The sequence below is a fragment of the Leptinotarsa decemlineata genome, unplaced genomic scaffold (assembly GCF_025532065.1).
Source record: "Leptinotarsa decemlineata unplaced genomic scaffold, Ldec_3_MD MMD2_tig00004067_RagTag_RagTag, whole genome shotgun sequence".
In the NCBI taxonomy this organism is placed as follows: Eukaryota; Metazoa; Arthropoda; class Insecta; order Coleoptera; family Chrysomelidae; genus Leptinotarsa; species Leptinotarsa decemlineata.
The window spans coordinates 450,141-474,281 of record NW_027412602.1 but is presented as its reverse complement, the minus strand read 5'-3'; the positions used below and the strand labels follow the sequence as shown (position 1 = coordinate 474,281).

Genomic DNA, 24,141 nt, shown 5'->3' with positions numbered 1-24,141 from the left:
ATTTGGAAAAATAATGATTTTTGATGCATTAGTCTCTTCTAGTTCTTCAACAGATTAGGATCTAGTCGAAAAATAACTTTCGGCTACTTCGATTGACATTGAATCGGCGCGTTAAATTTTTTTCATCTCCCGAAACTTCGACTTCAACTCGAAACTTTGATTCAAAACTGAAAATTTTGCGTTTCGACTGAAAATGATGAGTCAAATTTCGTAATTTTGACTATCAGTCGAAGCTAGGTAACCCGGAAAGTTACCGTGTCCCGTGAACAGTTGAACTGCCTTCCTCGACAGATCCAGTGATTCATACCCGACTGCTTTACAGACTCTGTCACCCAGTTATGCCGTTATCCATTCTCGCTGCCATTCTTTCGTGATCCATTCCTTTATCCTCTTTCTCTCGTCGCTCATGTTACTAATTTTTTTACATTCCATGAAATACTATCCCTTCTTGTGCCTTTCGTGGCCTCCTTGTATGCCTGTTCATTTACAGGATTGTCGTTTTGATGTCCTTTTCGCCATAGGATTCGGTCCGTTCTCCCCTTTTGTCCTTCAAAACGCTGGGCGGCGGGGTCTATAGGGTGGAGCTCATCGTCCAGCCGGGTATACCGGACGTCCTTTACCCACGACCCAAGTGCTTCGATGCGCGCGGAGGCGTGCTCAGCAACGTCGACTCCGCCATACACCTCAGCTGCCGCCTCACGACGTCGAGACGGCCGGCTGGCCTCCCGGACCTGAGTCCCAGGGATTTCGGGACCCAGACTCTGTCCGAGCTCGACGGGAGGTTGTTGTTTTCCACGGACTAGCTCGTTGTACTCGTGGATTTGGTTGAGCAACCTCGCCCGCCATGAAGGCATCCCCAAGCTACACACTGCTTCAGGATGCCCCCCTGGCATTCCACCTCCCCCTAGCACTTCCGCTAGGGCCTCAGTTGCTTCGTTGTAGGAGATGCAAGGCGCTCCTGTGCGCCGAACATCTCCCTCCCAGGAACCGCTAAGGGTTCGCGTCTGGGGGCGTCGCGACGCCTGGCGTCGGACGATCTGTCCTGCTCCGTCGTTTTCGCGTTTTTCGCCCGCCGGCGACCCATCGAAGATACATCCCTCGTCGGAGTACCCGTCCTCTAGGTACTCGTCCCTGATGCTGTCCTCTTCACTTCCGAAACACCTAGTGTTTCGAGAAGTCTCATTTCTACGTTTAACGCCCGCCGGCGACCCAGACCTAAGTCTAATCGACCTAGTCTCTCCTCCATTTCTGCGTTTTACGCCCGCCGGCGACTCCTCTTCATTTCCGAAATACTCCGTATTTCGGAAACCGTTTCTGCGTTTAACGCCCGCCGGCGAATCTTCCCTGAAGATTTCTTCTGTGCTCTGGCACGAACTCTTTGTTGTGGTTGACAATGGTCTGGAATATTCAAAATTCGTCAGTGGTACAGGATGGCTGTACACCCTGTACATGTTTGTCTTTGGTGTTTCTACATACGTAGCCAACACCTCTCTTTGTCTGAAATTCTTTTGAAAGTCAGACAGAATTGTCCTTTTTGGAGGGATTCCTTCCTCCACTTTCTTCGTCGCTACCGATCTCGGTATTGCGGAAATTTTTGCCTCTCTCAGCATTGCGCGGAGCCCTAACTGGGGCGCGCTTTGTATTTTCGCCGTTTTTCCCTTATTGGGAATCTTCTCGAGAATCATCTCCTGACGTTCTCTAGTTACACTTTCCTCCTGGAAAATGCTGTTCTGCTGGTTTTCCGGAGTTTTAAATTCCCTAATTCGATTTAGCAAATCTTGACTACGCGAAAGTTTACTGCGAATTGAGGACTGAGTCCTTTGAGAATTTGCGATGTCTCTATCTAATCGACTTGCAAGAGAGCCGAAAGTGCCACGGTTTTGTCGCTCTGCGACCACGGAAGAGGTGCTAATGTCCTCATTGTCAGAAAGATTTCGGTTAGCTTGAGACATCCTCAGACTAGATGTCTCAGCTGGAGTTCGGGGAATACTGTGTCCAGCGAACACAGATTCCATTTGGGGTTCTCGCTGTTCTGTCGAAGAAGTCGCACGAAGGCGACTAAAGCTGTCTGAATTGGATGCAATTTGGTCGAAGCGGTTGACCACGCGCTGTTGCACTGTCGTATCACTTGCAAGGTTTGCTCGCGTTTGGGCCCTAGTCTGCATTTTCGGTTGTGAAAAATCCCTACAATGACTCTGGCTTGGAGATAGACAGAGGGAAGGATTCACGGAAATCTAAATATTCTAAGTTCACTCTTGTTCGCGAAAACTAAGTTCCCTAACAAGGCCTACAGAGTGAACTGAGCTAAATAATAAGGATCAAGGAGCCTAACTGTTGAACCGCACCCTAGGATGAGGGCCGTCCGCAGGAAGTTTGGAAAAGAGGTATCGTTGTCCTGGAGGGTCCCAACGGTAACGTTGAGTCGACAGCCCAGAGGCTAGTCTAATGATGGCTTGACTCCCCCGAATTTAAGCTCTAAACACCTCGATCGTTTAACACCGCTAGGTGATCGGGTGGACTGAGCCCGGGCAACTTTAGTGGAGACCTACTCTTCCTTTGTAGGATTTTGGACTGCTTCCCCTGGCGTGGCGTAAGGAACCGTGCTCTGGAACAAAAAAAATTCCGGCCACCAATCCGACCAGATCTGAGTCCACTTGACTCTGGGAACGCAGCACCTCCAAGTCTGCTCACGTCAAACCACCACGGCGTCGGAATACGGAGGGAATTCCTATAACAACTCCTAGAAAATCCTCCTGAAAATCCCTATCGAAAACTATCTCTGTTAAGTCCTGAAAAGGACCAGAGTACGAATTCTTTTTGAAAAATCCTAACACGAATCTAAAATCCTCCAGAAAATCCTCACTATCCAGAACTAAGTCCTATTGACTTTTTACTCCTATCCTTAAGTGTCTCTTAACAGCTCTGAAAAGAACCCGAGACTACGAATTCATTCGATGAACCCTAAAACGAAGAAAGTATTTCTCTATTTGGGTCTGAAAAGGGCCAGAGAAATTATACGAATTCTATTTGACTCAAAAGCCACCTGAAATCGGAAAAATTGTATTAGTATTTACGAATTCCTGTTTAGTTCTAATAAGAACTAATAAAAACGTCGAATTCTCCTAGTTCTAAAAAGAACTAACAAATCGCAATGAATTCCTTTGAATTATTCCTCAGAATATTCAACAATCCAATAATGCAATCGCTTTCAAATGCTCGCCAAAGAATAGTGTATCAATCGCCAGTCAAATAATCGCAATAAGAAGTCTTTTCGAATCTCAATGTAACGTAATCTCGATCTGAAAAGTATCTGAACGAAGAATGCAAAACTCTGCATATTTATACATTCGCGGACGAACTCTAATCGCCCAATCACAGATCTCAAAAAATCACATCCATATCGATGCATGAGAAAGTCAACAATCACACCATTCCTTCCAGCCAATCAGAAACCGGCTAGCCGGTGGGGTGAGTATGCCCTGAGGCGAAGATCGTTGCAAACAAACAACCGCCTAACGGGATTTTAACGGAAATTAGCGATTATTCAACTTTTTCTCTGAAAAAATTCAACTTCATATTCGAATAGTATTCAACAATTCGAAACGAAACTATTGATGAAATTTTTTCGATATCTCTATTCCTTCTATTACTTTTGGCTGTGAAATGCATTTGAAATTCTAAGTCCAAGATTTCGTTAGAAGCGACCGGGATCGATTCCTCCGGTACTTCAAATTCTAAATCTGACCAAAATCTAAATAAAATCTGAACCAGACACGCTACAGAAATCGTTCTGGTATCAAACGAAAGCTAATTAAAAGTTCTATCGATGTCTCTTAGAAGAAAACACGATTTCCCTATCTAGCTAAGTGAAAACGGCATTTCCATGAAACTGACCGGTTTCGCCTAATGTGAAGTAAACGAATGCTATTAATCTTGCAAAAGATTTCCTAACACTCAGGAGATGATATTTCAATGCTGAGTAACCTATACTAAGCTGAAAATATCATAAAAGCATAATTTTCCATTTTCCAAGTTTCCTCAGAGTGAGCGGAGCTTGCACTGAGGCTCGGGAAACAAAGCAAACAGTTTTGTTTCACGACACTTTCATACCTTGCTTCAATAATTCTCTGAATCACAGCCACCGTTTTGTTTTTCACTCTTGTGCTTTCATCCTTCTCATCGCCATGGCGGAGTCACTAATCACTCTGACATTCTCATTCATACCCTGAAACGGCAGAACATGTGATCGAGAGGCGGACATAGATTTGGGACTTTGAGATATAACCTTCGTTCGTGTAGTAAACGTATACCGCTGATGATGTATGTCGCAGACGTACTTCCACTTTCATTCGAATATATCCTACCAGCCCGAATTTCATTTGTTCTAATGTATTTGTACTAATGACTAATATTGTTTTCAAAACTATAAGTTATTGAAAAACGATATATGAATAAAGTGGGTATTCCAATCTGTTCTCAAAAATCTTTATTACTATATCTTGTAATCTCATACCCAATATTTTTTTCAAATAGGAAAAGGAGTAGATACTTGGATTAAAAGATATTTCCATTCTTAATAGAACATACAACTTAGTTTTCGTTTTGCATTTCTATTGCTAAGAAGAGAGTTTGTTGAACAATCAAAATGCCCTTCTTTGTATTTTTATTCTATATAATAATAATGTATTTGCCATCAACGATATATAAAATTACAATTATTCAATCTAATTCAGCAAATAGATCGGTTTGTTGCTCATAAAAGGTATGACCTTGTGCTGAAGCAAGTTAAATAATCAATCAATGAACGTTGTGAAGTTGAAAATATAATATGTGAGATGTAAACATAGAAAATTATGAAGATATATAAATATGAAATAGCAACATCAAGACACGCCTAAATATAAATTTTAAATGTTCCAATGTAAAATATGTGTATTTAATCCTCAAATTAAACTAAAATGAACACGTCCATTTTAGTATACAGGGCGAAATATAACAAAAATATTTCAAAATCCTATAAAAAGATATGAGTTATTTGAATCAGTCTGTTGATCATTTCTGATTTTGGTTTCTGTACATTTTCACCTGACTCAAGTGAAAATTTTGTTGAAATGTAAATAACGAATCATTGCGAAATAATAATATATATCTCATCGGAAATTGTGAATCGCTCTATATAAAATAATAAATCTAATATTTTCGGTGTATTGTGGCCTCATCTAGAAAGAGTGTAATGAGTTCTTGTGATTTTTTTAACAATATGCATGAAAGCGTCAACGTATTTTAAGTTTCATTTTTCACTTTATAGTATCAAAAAATAATAACGATTCATCCTGTATATTATTATTTAAAGTTCATAACATATATATGGAAGTTTGGTCTGAGATCAGAATTATGGATTCCATTTAGTTTTTTCAATTCTACCGATAATTATGTGTGATATTAACTAGTTAATATTGGTCTGAAATTGGCATTTTCCAGCTTTGACACCTTGTATTTCGTAAACTATACATAGTATTTTTTGTGCCTATGGTGAATTTTGATCTGTATATCGAGCTCAACAAAATACTGAAATTTCAAGCGATACGACAGAAATTAATTTTGCATAAGGAGTGTGCGTGGTCCTTTGCAAGTAGAAGTGAACTCTCATGCATTCAAGGTGTTTTGTATTAAACTATTTGCATTTGAATTAATTTATTGATGATGATCTCATACGTGATAGATCATCATGAAAAATGGGAGATGAAACGTTCTGTTTTCATTTTTATTTGTAACTATCGTTACTTCAGTTTCGTCCTATATGCACATTTTCATACTAGTACAAAACTGCAGTAACGATAATGTCGCGGCCCAAATGGCTCGCGAGTTGGGGGTTAAGTCAGATGGTAGGATTTATATAGAAATAATATACATACATAGAAAATACTGAAGTTTATTAAAATGAAGGTACAACAAATCCCTAAACAATGTTATGCTTTTTCAAAAATATGGTTCCAAAAGCCAATAATACGAATCATAAGATACACTTACCGAAGGTACATTTTCAGGGGTGATGAATTTGTTATCTTCAGAAGGTGGCAGCCGAATGATCAATGCCCAAACATCCTTGTTCCATTATTGAATTATTGCATTATTGCTAATTGCCGAATATCATAACTTTATTTAGGTAAATGAACTTTTACTAGATCGACCCTCACAGTGCGGTGCACTGAGGCTATAAATTTATAAAATTAAATATTTTCGGAAATTAGTATTTTTGACAATTTGGCTTTTGACACATCTCCATCACCCGTGAAAAGCAGACCCCGCTTTTAAAAAAACTTTCCACCTAAATACTCATCTAAAACAACCTCAGTGAAATGATGAAGTTAACATTTTTGGAATTTTTCGTGCAAAATGCTGTATGAAATATCCTGTGTATCCTATATATGATAAAAATTAACTGAATGTAGTGGAGGTATCAGTAAAAACAAAATGAAGAAAAAAAACTTCTTTGATTGACGACTTGTTTTAGATGATCCCACTATTGCAATAGTTAAACAAAACTGTATTTGAATCTCGCGAGCTCCAGTACATGGACCGCCCAATCAGAGTGAACATCAAGAAAACGTGGAAAACGCTGGTATTTCAGCTTAGTTTTGAAACACATGATGTAGGATACCGTTTCCTGAGTGTTAGGGTAATCTCCTTCAAGATTTATTAATATTCGCTAATTTTAAATAGGGTAAAGGTGGATTTAATGGAATTTACAAACTTCATAAAAATTATCAACATGTCTTACCTCACAGAAATATTGAAAATTTCAAGTTCATGAGGTGAGCAGAAGGCAGAAATAATCATTGATATAAAATTAAATCAATGCAACTAAAACTTTCTATAATCAATCATATAAAGTGAATCCGAAATCAATAAAATCACAACACGTGATGCATATCAGGTAAAAATTTAACAGATAAATGAGTAATGAGTATTTCACACATTAGTACCTGTTAAGGTACCTATTAGTCGGACGTCCGATAGTGCCAGTGAGATATTAGCATAAATATATAGTTGAACTGTAATAAAGGACAGTTTCCGTCTATTATATACATATATTTCGAATAAATTGTTCGGAAAATAAAATGTCATTATATTTCTCAAGTAACGCTTGGTTGTGGGCTTTTGAAGCAATTTCAGATCGGATGAAAATCAATATGAATTCTACCGCAGCATGTAAAATATTAGGTAAGTTATTCTTAAAAATTCATGTATATATTTCCACTACTTTTTCGAGTTGATATCTTCTCAGAGATTTCGTTAATTTTGAATGTTAATGTAAAGATTTTTTCAATTACAGATAGAGATGATGAAGAGCAAAATGTGAAACGAAATAATCGTTTGGGCAAAAATATCTTCACAGAGAAGAATACCACTTTGGACCTTTCACTGGAACTTATTCCAACTGAGAAGCGAAAACAAAAATCGTTTAGAATGAAGAATATGGAGTTGAAAAAAGGTCCAGTTAAAACTCCTGGCCTTAAAGGATTGCGAAATATCGGCAACACGTGTTTTATGAATGCTGTCATCCAATGTTTGTCAAACACGAAATGTTTGTTGGTGTATTTAACAAAGAGAACCTACATGTCTGATGTTAATACCAGTACTTCTGGTTCGAGAGGAGCTTTAATCATCGCTGTGGCAGAAGTGATGAAGGAGCTGTGGTCGACAGATTCGTTGGATAGGGAGGTGAATCCGATATGCATAAAGACCCAAATAGAGAAGTTTACCGCTCAGTTCATGGGATATGCTCAGCAAGACGCCCATGAATTTTTGCGGTATCTTCTATTCGGCTTACACGAAGACGTGAATAGAGTCAATGCGAAGAATAACAATGAAGACGGAGAGAAAGTGCGAGGTCCCTGGTTGAGGTATCTGAAGATGAACAACTCGAAGTTTGTCAAAAATTTTGTGGGTCTTTTGAAAACTACTTTGAAATGCACATACTGTGAGCACTCATCGGAAACGTTTGATCCGTTTTGGGATTTATCTCTTCCTCTACCATCAAAAACAGGTCGATTGACTTTGTCAGATTGTTTACACTATTTTACAAGATCAGAAACTTTGGATGGAGACGAACGACCAACGTGTTCGCAGTGCCACGAACGACGAAAATGTATAATATCCGTATCAATACATAAGTTCCCGCGAATTCTGGTGATTCATTTGAAAAGATTTTCCCCAACGGACGATTCTGGGGGTAAATTAAATGTTACTGTCGACTTTCCGTTGGAGAAGTTAGACATGAAAAGCTTCGCTGCAGACAATATGTCGTCGTGTCGTTACAATTTGTACGCATTGTGTAACCACAAAGGCACCGCTCATAATGGACATTACACGGCATACTGTAGACATCCATACACAGGTGGGTGGCACGATTATAATGATTCACGTGTGTCATCTATTTCAAAGAAGTCTCTCGTGTGTGGTGATGCCTATTTGCTCTTTTATGAAAAACAATAACTTTGTGCTAATTTTTATCAAGTTTTCACGATCATTCATAGCGGATGTATTGTACTATGAATTTTGTAATAATAATGTTTTTCTTTCTTTATGTTTTTCTTTCTTTTTCAAATCAACATGAAATGTTGGACTTTTCATTTTATACGTACATGCTATTCTTTGATGTAAATCGAAGTGATGCTTCTACATCCCAACCTCAGGTCATATACTGCGACACTGGATTTGAGAGATACTGCTAACCGATTTCGCCAAGCTATGGGAGGAATCGATCGAACGGCGATTGATGATTCTCTTACGTCATGGGGTATTGGCTTAAAATTCATTTCAAATGGGAAAAAATGGTAGGCGTTGCGTTTCAAACAAATGAGAGAGGTTGATTGGTTCAGTGAAAAGTGTCATTGAAAAAGTACTCTGCGCGTCATCTCTGAAAGGAAAAACTTTATATACCTTTTCTGCGGAGGCGATGAAAATTGTTGGTTTCCCTTCATTGACAAAAGTTTGGACGGATTCAGTTTGGAATCATTTTTTGATCGGCTCTCCCAACGGAAAAGGTGACTTGGTACCAACCAATCCAAATGCGAATATTCTAAGAAGGTGCCACGTGCCAAAAAAAAACAAAAAAACTTATTTTCCTTAGTTAGTATTTATTAATAGGTTAGGTAATTTCAGAAGGTCTTGGTGACAGACGCTCAAGAGGCACGCGCAGAAGATTGCACGGCAGCTCAGTCGGGTATAGGATGGGTTAAACTCAAACACCCTATACTGGATAGGGAAGAATTAAAAACATATATAGGGCGCCACCAACTTCAACAAAACGAGCGAGTCTAAGTTGATAAACTCCCACTAGCTAGATATGGTTCTGTTTCCCAGAGCCAACATTAGTTAAATAACTTCAAAGAGCCCTTGGATCTTTTCTTATTATTTGTATCTCTGAATATTACGAAATAAGTATAGACCAATTTCATGGAATAAAAATTTACAAAATTATATTACTAGTCCCCGAACACTTTTCTTTAGGATCTCATTTAGACATAAATAACTTAAATTTTACCAACTGTTGTTACCTCTACGTGATCACTTTGAGTGTACACTTTTGATATTTTCAAGGCCGGAGGCTTTTAAAGTAAAAAAAAAAACGGAAGTAATAATTAAATATATACTAAATATTTGCTTTTTAGCAGAAAGAGATAACTAATGAACTCATGCAGCTTATCTGAATAATGTGTTGTTAACTTATCTTGTTTGAGTTATTTAATTTATCATTATTCCCAAGGGTTTTCCAGACCATGCTGTATGAAATATCCTGTGTATCCTATATATGATAAACATTAACTGAATGTAGTGGAGGTATCAGTAAAAACAAAATGAAGAAAAAAAACTTTTTTGATTGACGACTTGTTTTAGATGATCCCACTATTGCCATAGTTAAACAAAACTGTATTTGAATTTCGCGAGCTCCAGTACATGGACCGCCCAATCAGAGTGAACATCAAGAAAACGTGGAAAACGTTGGTATTTCAGCTTAGTTTTGAAACACATGATGTAGGATACCGTTTCCTGAGTGTTAGGGTAATCTTCTTCAAGATTTATTAATATTCGCTAATTTTAAATAGGGTAAAGGTGGATTTTACGGAATTTACAAACTTTTAAAGTAAAAAAAAATGGAAGTAATAATTAAATATATAGTAAATATTTGCTTTTCAGCAGAAAGAGATAACTAATGAACTCATGCAGCTTATCTGAATAATGTGTTGTTAACTTATCTTGTTTGAGTTATTTAATTTGTCATTATTCCCAAGGGTTTTCCAGACCATACTGTACGAAATATCCTGTGTATCCTATATATGATAAAAATTTACTGAATGTAGTGGAGGTATCAGTAAAAACGAAATGAAGAAAAAAAACTTCTTTGATTGACGACTTGTCTTAGATGATCCCACTATTGCAATAGTTAAACAAAACTATATTTGAATCTCGCGAGCTCCAGTACATGGACCGCCCAATCAGAGTGAACATCAAGAAAACGTGGAAAACGCTGGTATTTCAGCTTAGTTTTGAAACACATAATGTAGGATACCGTTTCCTGAGTGTTAGGGTAATCTTCTTCAAGATTTATTAATATTCGCTGATTTTAAATAGGGTAAAGGTGGATTTTATGGAATTTACAAACTTTATAAAAATTATCAACATGTCTTACCTCACAGAAATATTGAATATTTCAAGTTCATGAGGTGAGTAGAAGGCAGAAATAATCATTGATATAAAATTAAATCAATGCAACTAAAACTTTCTATAATCAATCATATAAAGTGAATCCGAAATCAATAAAATCACAACACGTGATGCATATCAGGTAAAAATTTAACAGATAAATGAGTAATGATTATTTCACACATTAGTACCTGTTGAGGTACCTATTAGTCGGACGTCCGATAGTGCCAGTGAGATATTAGCATAAATATATAGTTGAACTGTAATAAAGGACAGTTTCCATCTATTATATACATATATTTCGAATAAATTGTTCGGAAAATAAAATGTCATTATATTTCTCAAGTAACGCTTGGTTGTGGGCTTTTGAAGCAATTTCAGATCGGATGAAAATCAATATGAATCCTACCGCAGCATGTAAAATATTAGGTAAGTTATTCTTAAAAATTCATGTATATATTTCCACTACTTTTTCGAGTTGATATCTTCTCAGAGATTTCGTTAATTTTGAATGTTAATGTAAAGATTTTTTCAATTACAGATAGAGATGATGAAGAGCAAAATGTGAAACGAAATAATCGTTTGGACAAAAATATCTTCACAGAGAAGAATACCACTTTGGACCTTTCACTGGAACTTATTCCAACTGAGAAGCGAAAACAAAAATCGTTTAGAATGAAGAATATGGAGTTGAAAAAAGGTCCAGTTAAAACTCCTGGCCTTAAAGGATTGCGAAATATCGGCAACACGTGTTTTATGAATGCTGTCATCCAATGTTTGTCAAACACGAAATGTTTGTTGGTGTATTTAACAAAGAGAACCTACATGTCTGATGTTAATACCAGTACTTCTGGTTCGAGAGGAGCTTTAATCATCGCTGTGGCAGAAGTGATGAAGGAGCTGTGGTCGACAGATTCGTTGGATAGGGAGGTGAATCCGATATGCATAAAGACCCAAATAGAAAAGTTTACCGCTCAGTTCATGGGATATGCTCAGCAAGATGCCCATGAATTTTTGCGGTATCTTCTATTCGGCTTACACGAAGACGTGAATAGAGTCAATGCGAAGAATAACAATGAAGACGGAGAGAAAGTGCGAGGTCCCTGGTTGAGGTATCTGAAGATGAACAACTCGAAGTTTGTCAAAAATTTTGTGGGTCTTTTGAAAACTACTTTGAAATGCACATACTGTGAGCACTCATCGGAAACGTTTGATCCGTTTTGGGATTTATCTCTTCCTCTACCATCAAAAACAGGTCGATTGACTTTGTCAGATTGTTTACACTATTTTACAAGATCAGAAACTTTGGATGGAGACGAACGACCAACGTGTTCGCAGTGCCACGAACGACGAAAATGTATAATATCCGTATCAATACATAAGTTCCCGCGAATTCTGGTGATTCATTTGAAAAGATTTTCCCCAACGGACGATTCTGGGGGTAAATTAAATGTTACTGTCGACTTTCCGTTGGAGAAGTTAGACATGAAAAGCTTCGCTGCAGACAATATGTCGTCGTGTCGTTACAATTTGTACGCATTGTGTAACCACAAAGGCACCGCTCATAATGGACATTACACGGCATACTGTAGACATCCATACACAGGTGGGTGGCACGATTATAATGATTCACGTGTGTCATCTATTTCAAAGAAGTCTCTCGTGTGTGGTGATGCCTATTTGCTCTTTTATGAAAAACAATAACTTTGTGCTGGTTTTTATCAAGTTTTCACGATCATTCATAGCGGATGTATTGTACTATGAATTCTGTAATAAAAATGTTTTTCTTTCTTTATGTTTTTCTTTCTTTTTCAAATCAACATGAAATGTTGGACGTTTCATTTTATACGTGCATGCTATTCTTTGATGTAAATCGAAGTGATGCTTCTACATCCCAACCTCAGGTCATGTATTGCGACACTGGATTTGAGAGATACTGCTAACCGATTTCGCCAAGCTATGGGAGGAATCGACCGAACGGCGATTGATGATTCTGTTACGTCATGAGGTATTGGCTTACAATTCTTTTCACATGGGAAAAAATGGTAGACGTTGCGTTTCAAACAAATGAGAGAGGTTGATTGGTTCAGTGAAAAGTGTCATTGAAAAAGTACTCTGCGCGTCATCTCTGAAAGGAAAAACTTTACACACTTTTTCTGCGGAGGCGATGAAAATTGTTGGTTTCCGTTCATTGACAAAAGTTTGGACGGATTCAGTTTGGAATCATTTTTTGATCGGCTCTCCCAACGGAAAAGGTGACTTGGTACCAACCAATCCAAATGCGAATATTCTAAGAAGGTGCCACGTGCCAAAAAAAAAAACAAAAAAATTATTTTCCTTAGTTAGTATTTATTAATAGGTTAGGTAATTTCAGAAGGGCTTGGTGACAGATGATCAAGAGGCACGCGCAGAAGATTGCACGGCAGCTCAGTCGGGTATAGGATGGGTTGAACTCAAACACCCTATACTGGATAGGAAAGAATCAAAAATATATATAGAGCGTCACCAACTTCAACAAAACGAGCGAGTCTAAGTTGATAGACTCCCACTAGCTAGATATGGTTCTGTTTCCCAGAGCCAATATAAGTTGAATAACTGCAAAGAGCCCTTGGATCTTTTCTTATTATTTGTATCCCTAAATTTTACGAAATGAGTATAGACCAATTTCATGGAACAAAAATTTACAAAATTATATTACTAGTCCCCGCACACTTTTCTTTAGGATCTTATTTAGATATAAATAACTCAAATTTTACCAACTGTTGTTACCTCTACGTGATCACTTTGAGTGTACACTTTTGATATTTTCAAGGCCGGAGGCTTTTAAAGTAAAAAAAACGGAAGTAATAATTAAATATATATTAAATATTTGCTTTTCAGCAGAAAGAGGTAACTAATGAACTCATGCAGCTTATCTGAATTATGTGTTGTTAACTTATCTTGTTTGAGTTATTTGATTTGTCATTATTCCCAAGGGTTTTCCAGTCGGGGTTTTCCAATTGGTCTTCTAATGGACGGGTCTTTTCTAATCCACCTATCCTTATGAAAAGATAGGCTCTCCCAACGGAAAAGGTGACTTGGTACCAACCAATCCAAATGCGAATATTCTAAGAAGGTGCCACGTGTCAAAAAAAACCAAAAAAACTTATTGTCCTTAGTTAGTATTTATTAAAAGGTTAGGTAATTCCAGAAGGGCTTGGTGACAGACGCTCAAGAGGCACGCGCATAAGATTGGCACGCGCATAAGATTGGCACGCGCAGAAGATTGCACGGCAGCTCAGTCAGGTATAGGATGGTTTGAACTCAAACATCCTATACCTGATAGAGAAGAATTAAAAATATATATAGAGCGCCACCAACTTCAACAAAACGAGCGAGTCTAAGTTGGGAGACTCCCACTAGCTAGATATAGTTCTGTTTCCCAGAGCCAACATTAGTTAAATAACTGCAAAGAGCCCTTGGATCTTTTCTTATTATTTGTATCTCTAAATTTTACGAAATAAGTATAGACCAATTTCATGAAACAAAAATTTACAAAATTATATTACTAGTCTTCGAACACTTTTCTTTAGGATCACCACTTCAACAAAACGAGCGAGTCTAAGTTGGGAGACTCCCACTAGCTAGATATAGTTCTGTTTCCCAGAGCCAACATTAGTTAAATAACTGCAAAGAGCCCTTGGATCTTTTCTTATTATTTGTATCTCTAAATTTTACGAAATAAGTATAGACCAATTTCATGGAACAAAAATTTACAAAATTATATTACTAGTCCCCGAACACTTTTCTTTAGGATCTTATTTAGACATAAATAACTCAAATTGTATCAACTGTTGTTACCTCTACGTGATCACTTTGAGTGTACACTTTTGATATTTTCAAGGCCGGAGGCTTTTAAATTAAAAAAAACCGGAAGTAATAATTAAATATATACTAAATATTTGCTTTTCAGCAGAAAGAGATAACTAATGAACTCATGCCGCTCATCTGAATAATGTGTTGTTAACTTATCTTGTTTGAGTTATTTAATTTGTCATTATTCCCAAGGGTTTTCCAGTCGAGGTTTTCCAATTGGTCTTCTAATGGACGTGTCTTTTCTAATCCACCTATCCTTATAAAATTCAATAGGTATTCTCGAATATCTTTTTTCAAGCAACCCGTTTATTTAAATCTTCCACGTAGATATTGTAAGATACAAATAGCTAGAATTTCAAATCCTTAATTGTTTCTTATGACCTTTCCTACTTATGCAATCAAGGTGTTTTGTATTAAACTATTTGCATTTGAATGAATTTATTGATGATGATCTCATACGTGATAGATCATCATGAAAAATGGGAGATGAAACGTTCTATGTTTTCATTTTTATTTGTGACTATTGTTACTGCAGTTTCGTCCTATATGCACATTTTCATACTAGTTCAAAACTGCAGTAACGATAGTGTCGCGGCCCAAATGGCTCGCGAGTTGGGGGTTAAGTCAGATGGTAGGATTTATATAGAAATAATATTCATACATAGAAAATACTGAAGTTTATTGAAATGAAGGTACAACAAATCCCTCGCGAGTTGGGGGTTAAGTCAGATGGTAGGATTTATATAGAAATAATATTCATACATAGAAAATACTGAAGTTTATTGAAATGAAGGTACAACAAATCCCTAAACAATGTTATGCTTTTTCAAAAATATGGTTCCACAAGCCAATAATACGAATCATAAGATACACTTACCGAAGGTACATTTTCAGGGGTGATGAATTTGTTATCTTCAGAAGGTGGCAGCCGAATGATCAATGCCCAAACATCCTGGTTCCATTATTGAATTATTGCATTATCGCTAATTGCCGAATATCATAACTTTATTGAGGTGAATGAACTTTTACTAGATCGACCCTCACAGTGCGGTGCACTGAGGCTATAAATTTGGAAAATTAAATATTTTCGGAAATTAGTATTTTTGACAATTTGGCTTTTGACACATCTCCATCACCCGTGAAAAGTAGACCCCGCTTTTAAAAAAACTTTCCACCTAAATACTCATCTGAAACAACCTCAGTGAAATGATGAAGTTAACATTTTTGGAATTTTTCGTGCAAAATGCTGTATGAAATATTCTGTGTATCCTATATATGATAAAAATTAACTGAATGTAGTGGAGGTATCAGTAAAAACAAAATGAAGAAAAAAAACTTCTTTGATTGACGACTTGTTTTAGATGATCCTACTATTGCCATAGTTAAACAAAACTGTATTTGAATTTCGCGAGCTCCAGTACATGGACCGCCCAATCAGAGTGAACATCAAGAAAACGTGGAAAACGCTGGTATTTCAGCTTAGTTTTGAAACACATGATGTAGGATACCGTTTCCTGAGTGTTAGGGTAATCTTCTTCAAGATTTATCAATATTCGCTAATTTTAAATAGGGTAAAGGTGGATTTTATGGAATTTACACAGAAATATTGAAAATTTTTATCAAGTTTTCACGATCATTCATATCGGATGTATTGTACTATGAATTTTGTAATAAAAATGTTTTTCTTTCTTTATGTTTTTCTTTCTTTTTCAAATCAACATGGCGATTTCGCCAAGCTATGGGAGGAATCGATCAAACGGCGATTGATGATTCTCTTACGTCATGGGGTATTTGCTTACAATTCTTTTCACATGGGAGAAAAATGGTAGAGGTTGCATTTCAAACAAATGAGAGAGGTCGATTGGTTCAGTGGAAAGTGTCATTGGAAAAGAACTCTGCGCATCATTTTTGAAAGGAAAAACTTCATACTCGTTTTCTGCTGAAGCGATGAAAATTGTTGGTTTTCGTTCATTGACAAAAGTTTGGACGGATTCCGTTTGGAATCATTTTTTGATCGGCTCTCCCAACGGAAAAGTTGACTTTTCCGTTGGGAGAGGTGCCACGACCCAAAAAAAAAACAGAAAAACTTTATTGTTCTTAGTTAGTATTTATTAAAAGGTTAGGTAATTTCAAAAGGGCTCGGTGACAGACGCTCAAAGATATTTTCGAATATCTTTTTTCAAGCAACCCGTATATATAAATCTCCCACGTAGATATTGTAAGATACAAATAGCTAGAATTTCAATTCCTTAATTGTTCCTTGCGTTCCTCATCGTGGGAATTGTATGCTATTATGACCTTTTCTACAAGGTGTTTTGTATTAAACTATTTGCATTTGAATTAATTTATTGATGATGATCTCATACGAGATAGATCATCATGAAAAATGGGAGATGAAACGTTCTATGTTCTCATTGTTTCCATGAGCGAGTCTAAGTTGGGAGACTCTGTTTCCCAGAGCCAACATAAGTTAATTAACTGCCCTTGGATCTTTTCTCATTATTTGTATCTCAAAATTTTACGAAATAAGTATAGACCAATTTCATGGAACAAAAATTAACAAAATCATATTACTAGTCCCCAAAGACTTTTCTTTAGGATCTTAAAGAGAAAACTAATGAACTCATGCAGCTGATCTATCCTTATAAAATTCAATAGGTATTCTCGAATATATTTTTTCAAGCAACCCGTATATTCAAATCTTCCACGTAGATATTGTAAGATACAAATAGCTAGAATTTCAATTCCTTAATTGTTTCTTGCGTCCCTCATCTTGGGAATTACATGCTATTATGACATTTTCTACTTATGTTAATCCAAACTTCCGCAATGACCAATCCAAACCCCCTTCTCTAGCTACCGATGTGAAACATGGCATTTTTGGAAAATTATTCTTCACGTTTCAAACCTTGTAAGAGTACAGTGAGAATTGAATCTTGTCTAAGCGTACAGTATATCTAGCCAGTTATTTTTTCATCCTATCTTGTCACAAGAGTAATTGTAATTCTTGTGTGCATTAAGCATTCATAGTCACGATAAAATAATCGTGGGTCAAAACATTGGCAAATTCGTTTTGGCCTTGCTGAGCAAGAGACTATCTGCCAACCTTGTGATGGCAGAATGAAACCATATAAAGTTCACAAATACATGTTCATTAAAAGTCCATGATGATTCATTGAATTAACCTAGAACCTTATTGAATAAATTGAAGTTATCTTCAGTAAGCAGCTCTGTAATCATAATAGATGTTGCCTTAAGATTCTTCTTGTTGTTGAGTATCAAAATGAGGGATTTTTTCCTTGTCTATATTTCTGACTGATATCGGGTCATCACCCGAAGACTATTGTGATTACTAACAATTGAAACGTCGTTAAGTAACTTGGCTTGAAACCTTTCAATTTTCGATTTTTTTATTTCATTTAAATTGTTCAATTTTCAATTTTTTGCTCTGTTTTGATTTTTAATTTTATTATAGTTTTATTTCGGAGTTTTTTGCCTACTATAATTGTTATTTTCACATATTTTTTAAAATTTACATTTGTCATCTCAGAGATTTCAAATTATATTATATTAGACAATGTACGTCCGAAATAATGAAATCCACCATGGAGAATTGGCAACCACCTTCAAACAAAGAATAGTTTGATTTGACTTTTATTTCTGGTCTATAGATTCGTTATAAAACAATAAATACTAACTATATTTCATTGAACTCTTTGACAAGATTCAATCGCAGAATGTACATTCAGAATAATATGAGTCCTTATAAATTCGTCTGGCTACTTACGAATAATCTAAGATTATTCGACTTACCTGTAAGAAAGTTCAATCTTGATTATATGAAGAACCACTACATCATAGACCACCTTGTAGTTACGCCTCTGAGGCGGAAACCGATCACTAGTTTTTACCCGAATGAAAGAAATATTCCATATCAATATACTCAGCCCATTGATTCATTACGATTTTTGGTGCACCTATTTCAGATGGCGTAAGGGTAAGCTGAAAATGAGGGAGGGTTGGTCTATAATGTAGTGGTTCTTCATAGAACTTTACAGGTAAGTCGTTTAATCTCAGATTATATTTCAGGACCACTCCATCATAGACCACCTTGTAGATGTTTAAAGCATATCAGCGATCTGAATGATACTCTGTAATTAATTATTATGATTTAATAATTCGTAATCTCAAGTTCATAAACTTATCTTCAAAAAATTTATATAATATCAGTAATAATGGATATATAGCTCATAAAAATACATTAACAATAATACATTACAACAATAACAATTAAAATAGAATAAATTCCCACTAATTTTTAAAATTAGAAATAATAGTTTCAGCAAAATTTTTACTATTCAACTACAGTTTGTTATAGAATCTAGCAAATACGCAAGATTTCTCAGACCACCCTGCCGCATTTCTGATTACATCAATAGTTGCTCCAACTACATTTTACTGCCGAAGTGGAGGCATGCCGCGTGGAATAAAATGAAAATTTTTGAGTATCAATACCGCTTGAAGTCAAAGTTGTTTTGATCCATCGTGAAACACTTTGACTTGAAGCTGCATGATATGGTCTTCTAAGTGTTATGAATAATTTGTTGACAATACCTCGTAATTTTTGATTTCTTGATAGGTATTCATTCAGACATTTGCAACGCTAATCTCTGTCTTTTCATAGAAATATGGTAAAATTATGACCGGCTGTTGCCTGCCGGGCGCAGAAGTTTTAATAATTTCTGAAATATTAATTTGTATATTTGAAGACATGTCCCTTATTTCAGATATTTTTATGATAGCAATAGTCTGTACCCTCTGAGCAGACACCAATGCCAAAGAGTTGCTAACTTGTACGTTATTTCATCCAGTGATAAGATGTGATATGGATAAAGTGTTTCCAAATATTCAAGAACCTGGGTCCCAAGTCGTGGAATATTTTAGGAAAACCGGTCTCAATTTGAAAACTCATTTGAGAAAACATTTTATTACATCTTCATTATCAAGCGTTATGATTATTAATTTTAATGGTGATCTGTGGGAACTCAATGTATTATAATTTGTTCCACACATCAAATTTCTCTTGCAGGAACTGAATTATATCTGACATTCTTGGCTCGAAAACATTCACTTTATGCAGGTTACAAAATAGCCACCACTGTTTAAACGAACTATTTTTTTTTTAGTATTAGGACTTAATGATTTAAGTAGGGTTGGAATAGCAGATTCAGGAATTCTGCTTCTTACATATGTTTCCCTGATAAGCGCGCAGCGACCGGGGTAATCTTCGTCCATACTGGATGCGGTTGTCTGAAAGGGCTAAGCATTAGGTTTGATTTTGGTTCAAAATAGATCGGTTGGGAACACATGAGCTTTATACAAATAGGATACCATGGCTCCTTTTGGCTTCGGAAAATAATTAAATTATGTTTCTTGACATCTAAACGAATTAATTGATGCCAAAATTATTGAAATCGGACGACAGGAAGTGAAAACCGGTAGTGAGCTTTTTTTTGACGGATTCGAAGCCTTCCCACCATAAGGAATCCAAATATATTGTATGTTTTAGTAATTGATTATTTTTTCATTACCGGATGTGTTTATTTTTGCATGACACGTAAAGATATGTCGAAGGAGAATAATTATATTTTCATATTCTTTCGTCAGATCTCTACAACTGTACATATGCTTCTCATACGAATTTCGAAATTATTGCATCAAATGCACACCGTATGCCTATTTGACATGTCACAATGACGTTTCTTTATCATTTTCAACATCCATGCCACTTCCATGTGCTTTACATCATAATCTGTCTGCGAAGATGTGAACTAGTGCCCTTTTGACATGACGTTATCTTTGAGTTCCCTATATGGATTCTATACCCCTTCTCCTTTCATTTGACGTACTGCACGTTGGGATCCCAACATTTTAATGATGATGCGGCTTAGTGGCATCGTTCTTGTTTTTTTTTGTCGATGAAATTTCACTTGACGTGTTATGCGTGACGATCTGATCATAATTAGCGAATATACACCTTGGTGCCCCTCTGACATTTTTTCTATGTTTTTTCTTTGTCGATGAATTCTGCATTTCTTCCCTTTCATTTGATGTACTACACACGATGATGTGACTATGATCAACGAAGATACAACTCAGTGCCCTATTGGCATGTTACGCCATCTTTGTTTTTTCCTTTGTCGATGAATTTTGCATCCGTTTCATTTTCATTTGATGTGCTGCACGTTTAGATTCAGGTATGATTAACGAATATGTGGCTTAGTGCCCTTCTGACATGTTACGCCATCTTTGTTTTCTCTGTAGATGAATTCTGCATTCGTTTCATTTTCATTTGATATGCTGCACGTTGATATTCAACTATCATTAACAAAGATACGACTTAGTGTCTTTCTGACATGTTACGCTATCTTTGTTTCTTTCTATGTCGATGAATTTGGCATTCGTTTCCCTTTCATTTGATGTGCTGCACGTTGACATTCAACTATGATTAACGAAGATGTGGCTTAGTGCCTTCCTGACAGGTTGCGCCATCTTTGTTTTTTTCTCTGTCGATACATTCTGCATTTCTTCTTCTTTCATTTGACGTGCTATACGTCATGATCCGATCATTATCAACAAATATAGAACATAATGCCATGCTGATAATTGCGCCATTTTTGTAATAACTCATTCATTTTAACAAATTATCACGCATTTTCTACCACGCTACCACCTTCCACGCTGACTACGTCACTTTCAAAGTGTTAATGTTTTATCACTATCTCCAATTCAATTCCATCTAACACAATAAATCGACCGATATTTGATTCCTCCATTCTGATTGGCTGACCGACACCACTCTGTATCAGAAGTTAGGCCGAGTGTTCCACAAGGTTCCATTCAGGATTCTGAAAATTCGCAAAATGAATCTTCATAGGACAAAGCATGGACTTTAGGCATTTCCTGATGATGCTGATACATTTATCACTTAGCGAAACGCTTTAAGTGATAAATGATCGTCACATTGGAACATGAAAACGGTTACGACAATAACGATGAAACGATAACGAATGAACGCACGCAAAACTGTCGAAACGCACGGAAAATGGTCGAAAACACACGAAAAATGGTCGAAACGCACGCGAAACTGACGCACGCAAAACGGTCGAAATGCTTGTAAAACGGTCGAATCCTTCGCTTTCCCCATTTTCGAATGGTAACTTCATCAACTTCTGATTCATTATTAATAATGTATCACTTTTGCGCTTCCAATTTTCATCAAGTCGTTCACGCCTAATTTTGAAACCGGTAGCATAAACAACGATTTATTTTACAACCGGCAACAACTGCTTGCGCTAGGAATGTTAAATATCGATATTATCTCCATCTCTCTTTGCCTCGATTACGTCACACGTGTCCCTCACTCTTACACACACATACACACCTTTATATAGAATATTAATTCTTTCCCAAATCTAAGTATATTTTTCTATCATCTACAAGGAAATGACGATTACAATTTCCCTTACATTCTACAAAAACCAAAAAATGCTGTTAAGTATGATGAATGAGTCAATTTCAGTCCCGACAAAACTAACGCTATACATACCCATTATTCGCAGTCACTTTCAATATCCTACATTGGTGTAGAGGCTAAGGACAACTTCAACCACGCCGACGTCCTGGGTTCAAATCTCATAACTATAAACTTTTTTAATTAGGATCACTGTAACTGGGACGTAACAAGAAAGCCGACGAGTGAGGCGGAGTCCCAAGGAGGGCTGTTCCGGTGATGCGGAATACTAAGGGGGCCGAGGGGCGGAGTGCCACGCTTAAATCGCTACGATACTTATTCCTTCCTGCGTCGATGACGTCACACGTTTCTCTCTTCCACTCACTAAAGTTTCTCTCTGAAACACTTGCCAGCGACGCACGACTTTGAAGTGCGCTCGGACCAAGGTTGCTCATCTACTAGATTTGAATTTTCCGCTGTACGCGCAGTAGCTTCTGTGGGGAAGTGGGGACGACTACGTCACACCTACCTTGAGTTGGGCGTTCCACAAGGTTCCAATTGGAGGTCCAAAAAGGTGCGCAATGAAGCGCCATAAGAAAATACATAGGATTTTGGCCTGGAACTTTCTTAGCTATATTACTAGCAACATCAGAAAAAATACATGAGTCACAAGAAAACCTGTTTGACATTTACGATGAATTGAAATACAGAAAAACAACTTTCAAACAGTAATTTGAACTCGTAATGTTTAATATATTAATTACTTGATGAGCTGACGATGACGAAGGCTAGGATTTTTCCAAATCATACCAATAAAATATCAAAAGATGATTGGGAAAAAATAATATCATAGGAATCCAAGTAATTGATAAGATATAATCGCCAACTGAAACGAGCTGATAGAACAGATATTTGTCGTAACTAGGCAATTTTTTATGATACACATTCCCAAGCTGATGTAACAGATATTGGTAGGAGTATTATTTATATCACAAAAAGACAGATACGAATGCAAAATTTCGAAATCATGTGATGGGTAATAGTGAGGAGCTGGATGTTCATCCAGCTGTTCAGATGTTCCATAAGTTTAGCCAATCTCTACAGTACAGTTCCAAGCTGATGAAACAGATATTGGAAGATGTACTGCTCATACTTTAAAAAATTACAGACAACAAATGAAAAAAAATTGGCAACTTATTCCATTGGCAATCATAAGAAGCTGAAAGAAGAGATATTCCTTATGATTGCTCAACTAGAGTAATACTTTCCTCTCTAAGCTGATTTTGAGAAATCACTTGAACGTTGTAGTCCTTTGTCCTTATTTTCAGGCAATTGCAGAGTTTGTTTGAGGAGCTGGGCTTCATAAATAGCGTTGCTGTCTATCGGGTATGGTAGCACTTCTGCACAAATTTTCAAGTCGGTTTTGATCACTTTACAATTATCCAAATTTTGAAAAAAAGTGTACAACATTGAATCGTCGTCTCGCGCAATGAATTTTTGAAATGTTATTAATATATGGTGAAGTCCTTTTCGAGCATCCAAGATTGGTATTGGATAAAAATGAAAAACTATGTACGTTTCAGGCTCTACGAGGGGAATATTTAAAACAAATACTACTTTATTGTCTGTTTGATATGCTTGCAATTCAATAAGGTCTAGGTATTGGGGAATATTTCCAATACTGACGTATGATGGTTAATTATTTTTGTTCAATGTTTGTGATATTTCTTGAAGCGAATAAAGTAAATCTCTCGATGTTATGATTGAACCATGAATTATTTTCAATCGAGCGAAAGTGATTGAATTGATAATATCACCAATCAAAGTTTCAAGGAATAGGTAGCTTTCTATGAGTGATTCGCATACCTCTAGAGTTTTTATTTGAGCTTCGTAAAATGCCATATCGTCTGATATTTCCATTAGTGATTTTTCGATCTATTTTATGTCTTGATTGAAAGTCTCTTCATCAACTTGTAGCTTTTGAATTGTTGAATTGAAGTTTTCGATCACCGAGGTGGTTACAGATATTTGATTTTTCAATAGATTTTCGATTTGGTGTTCGT

General features: G+C 36.5%; 1 protein-coding gene and 1 pseudogene across 1 annotated transcript in view; one reads left to right on the top strand and one right to left on the bottom strand.

The window, feature by feature from the left end:
• Positions 1 to 24,141, bottom strand: part of LOC111513686 (uncharacterized) — a 436,986-nt gene that overhangs the window by 308,751 nt on the left and 104,094 nt on the right. The window lies entirely within an intron of this gene.
• LOC111516454 (ubiquitin carboxyl-terminal hydrolase 2 pseudogene) lies at positions 7,194 to 12,414 on the top strand (annotated as a pseudogene).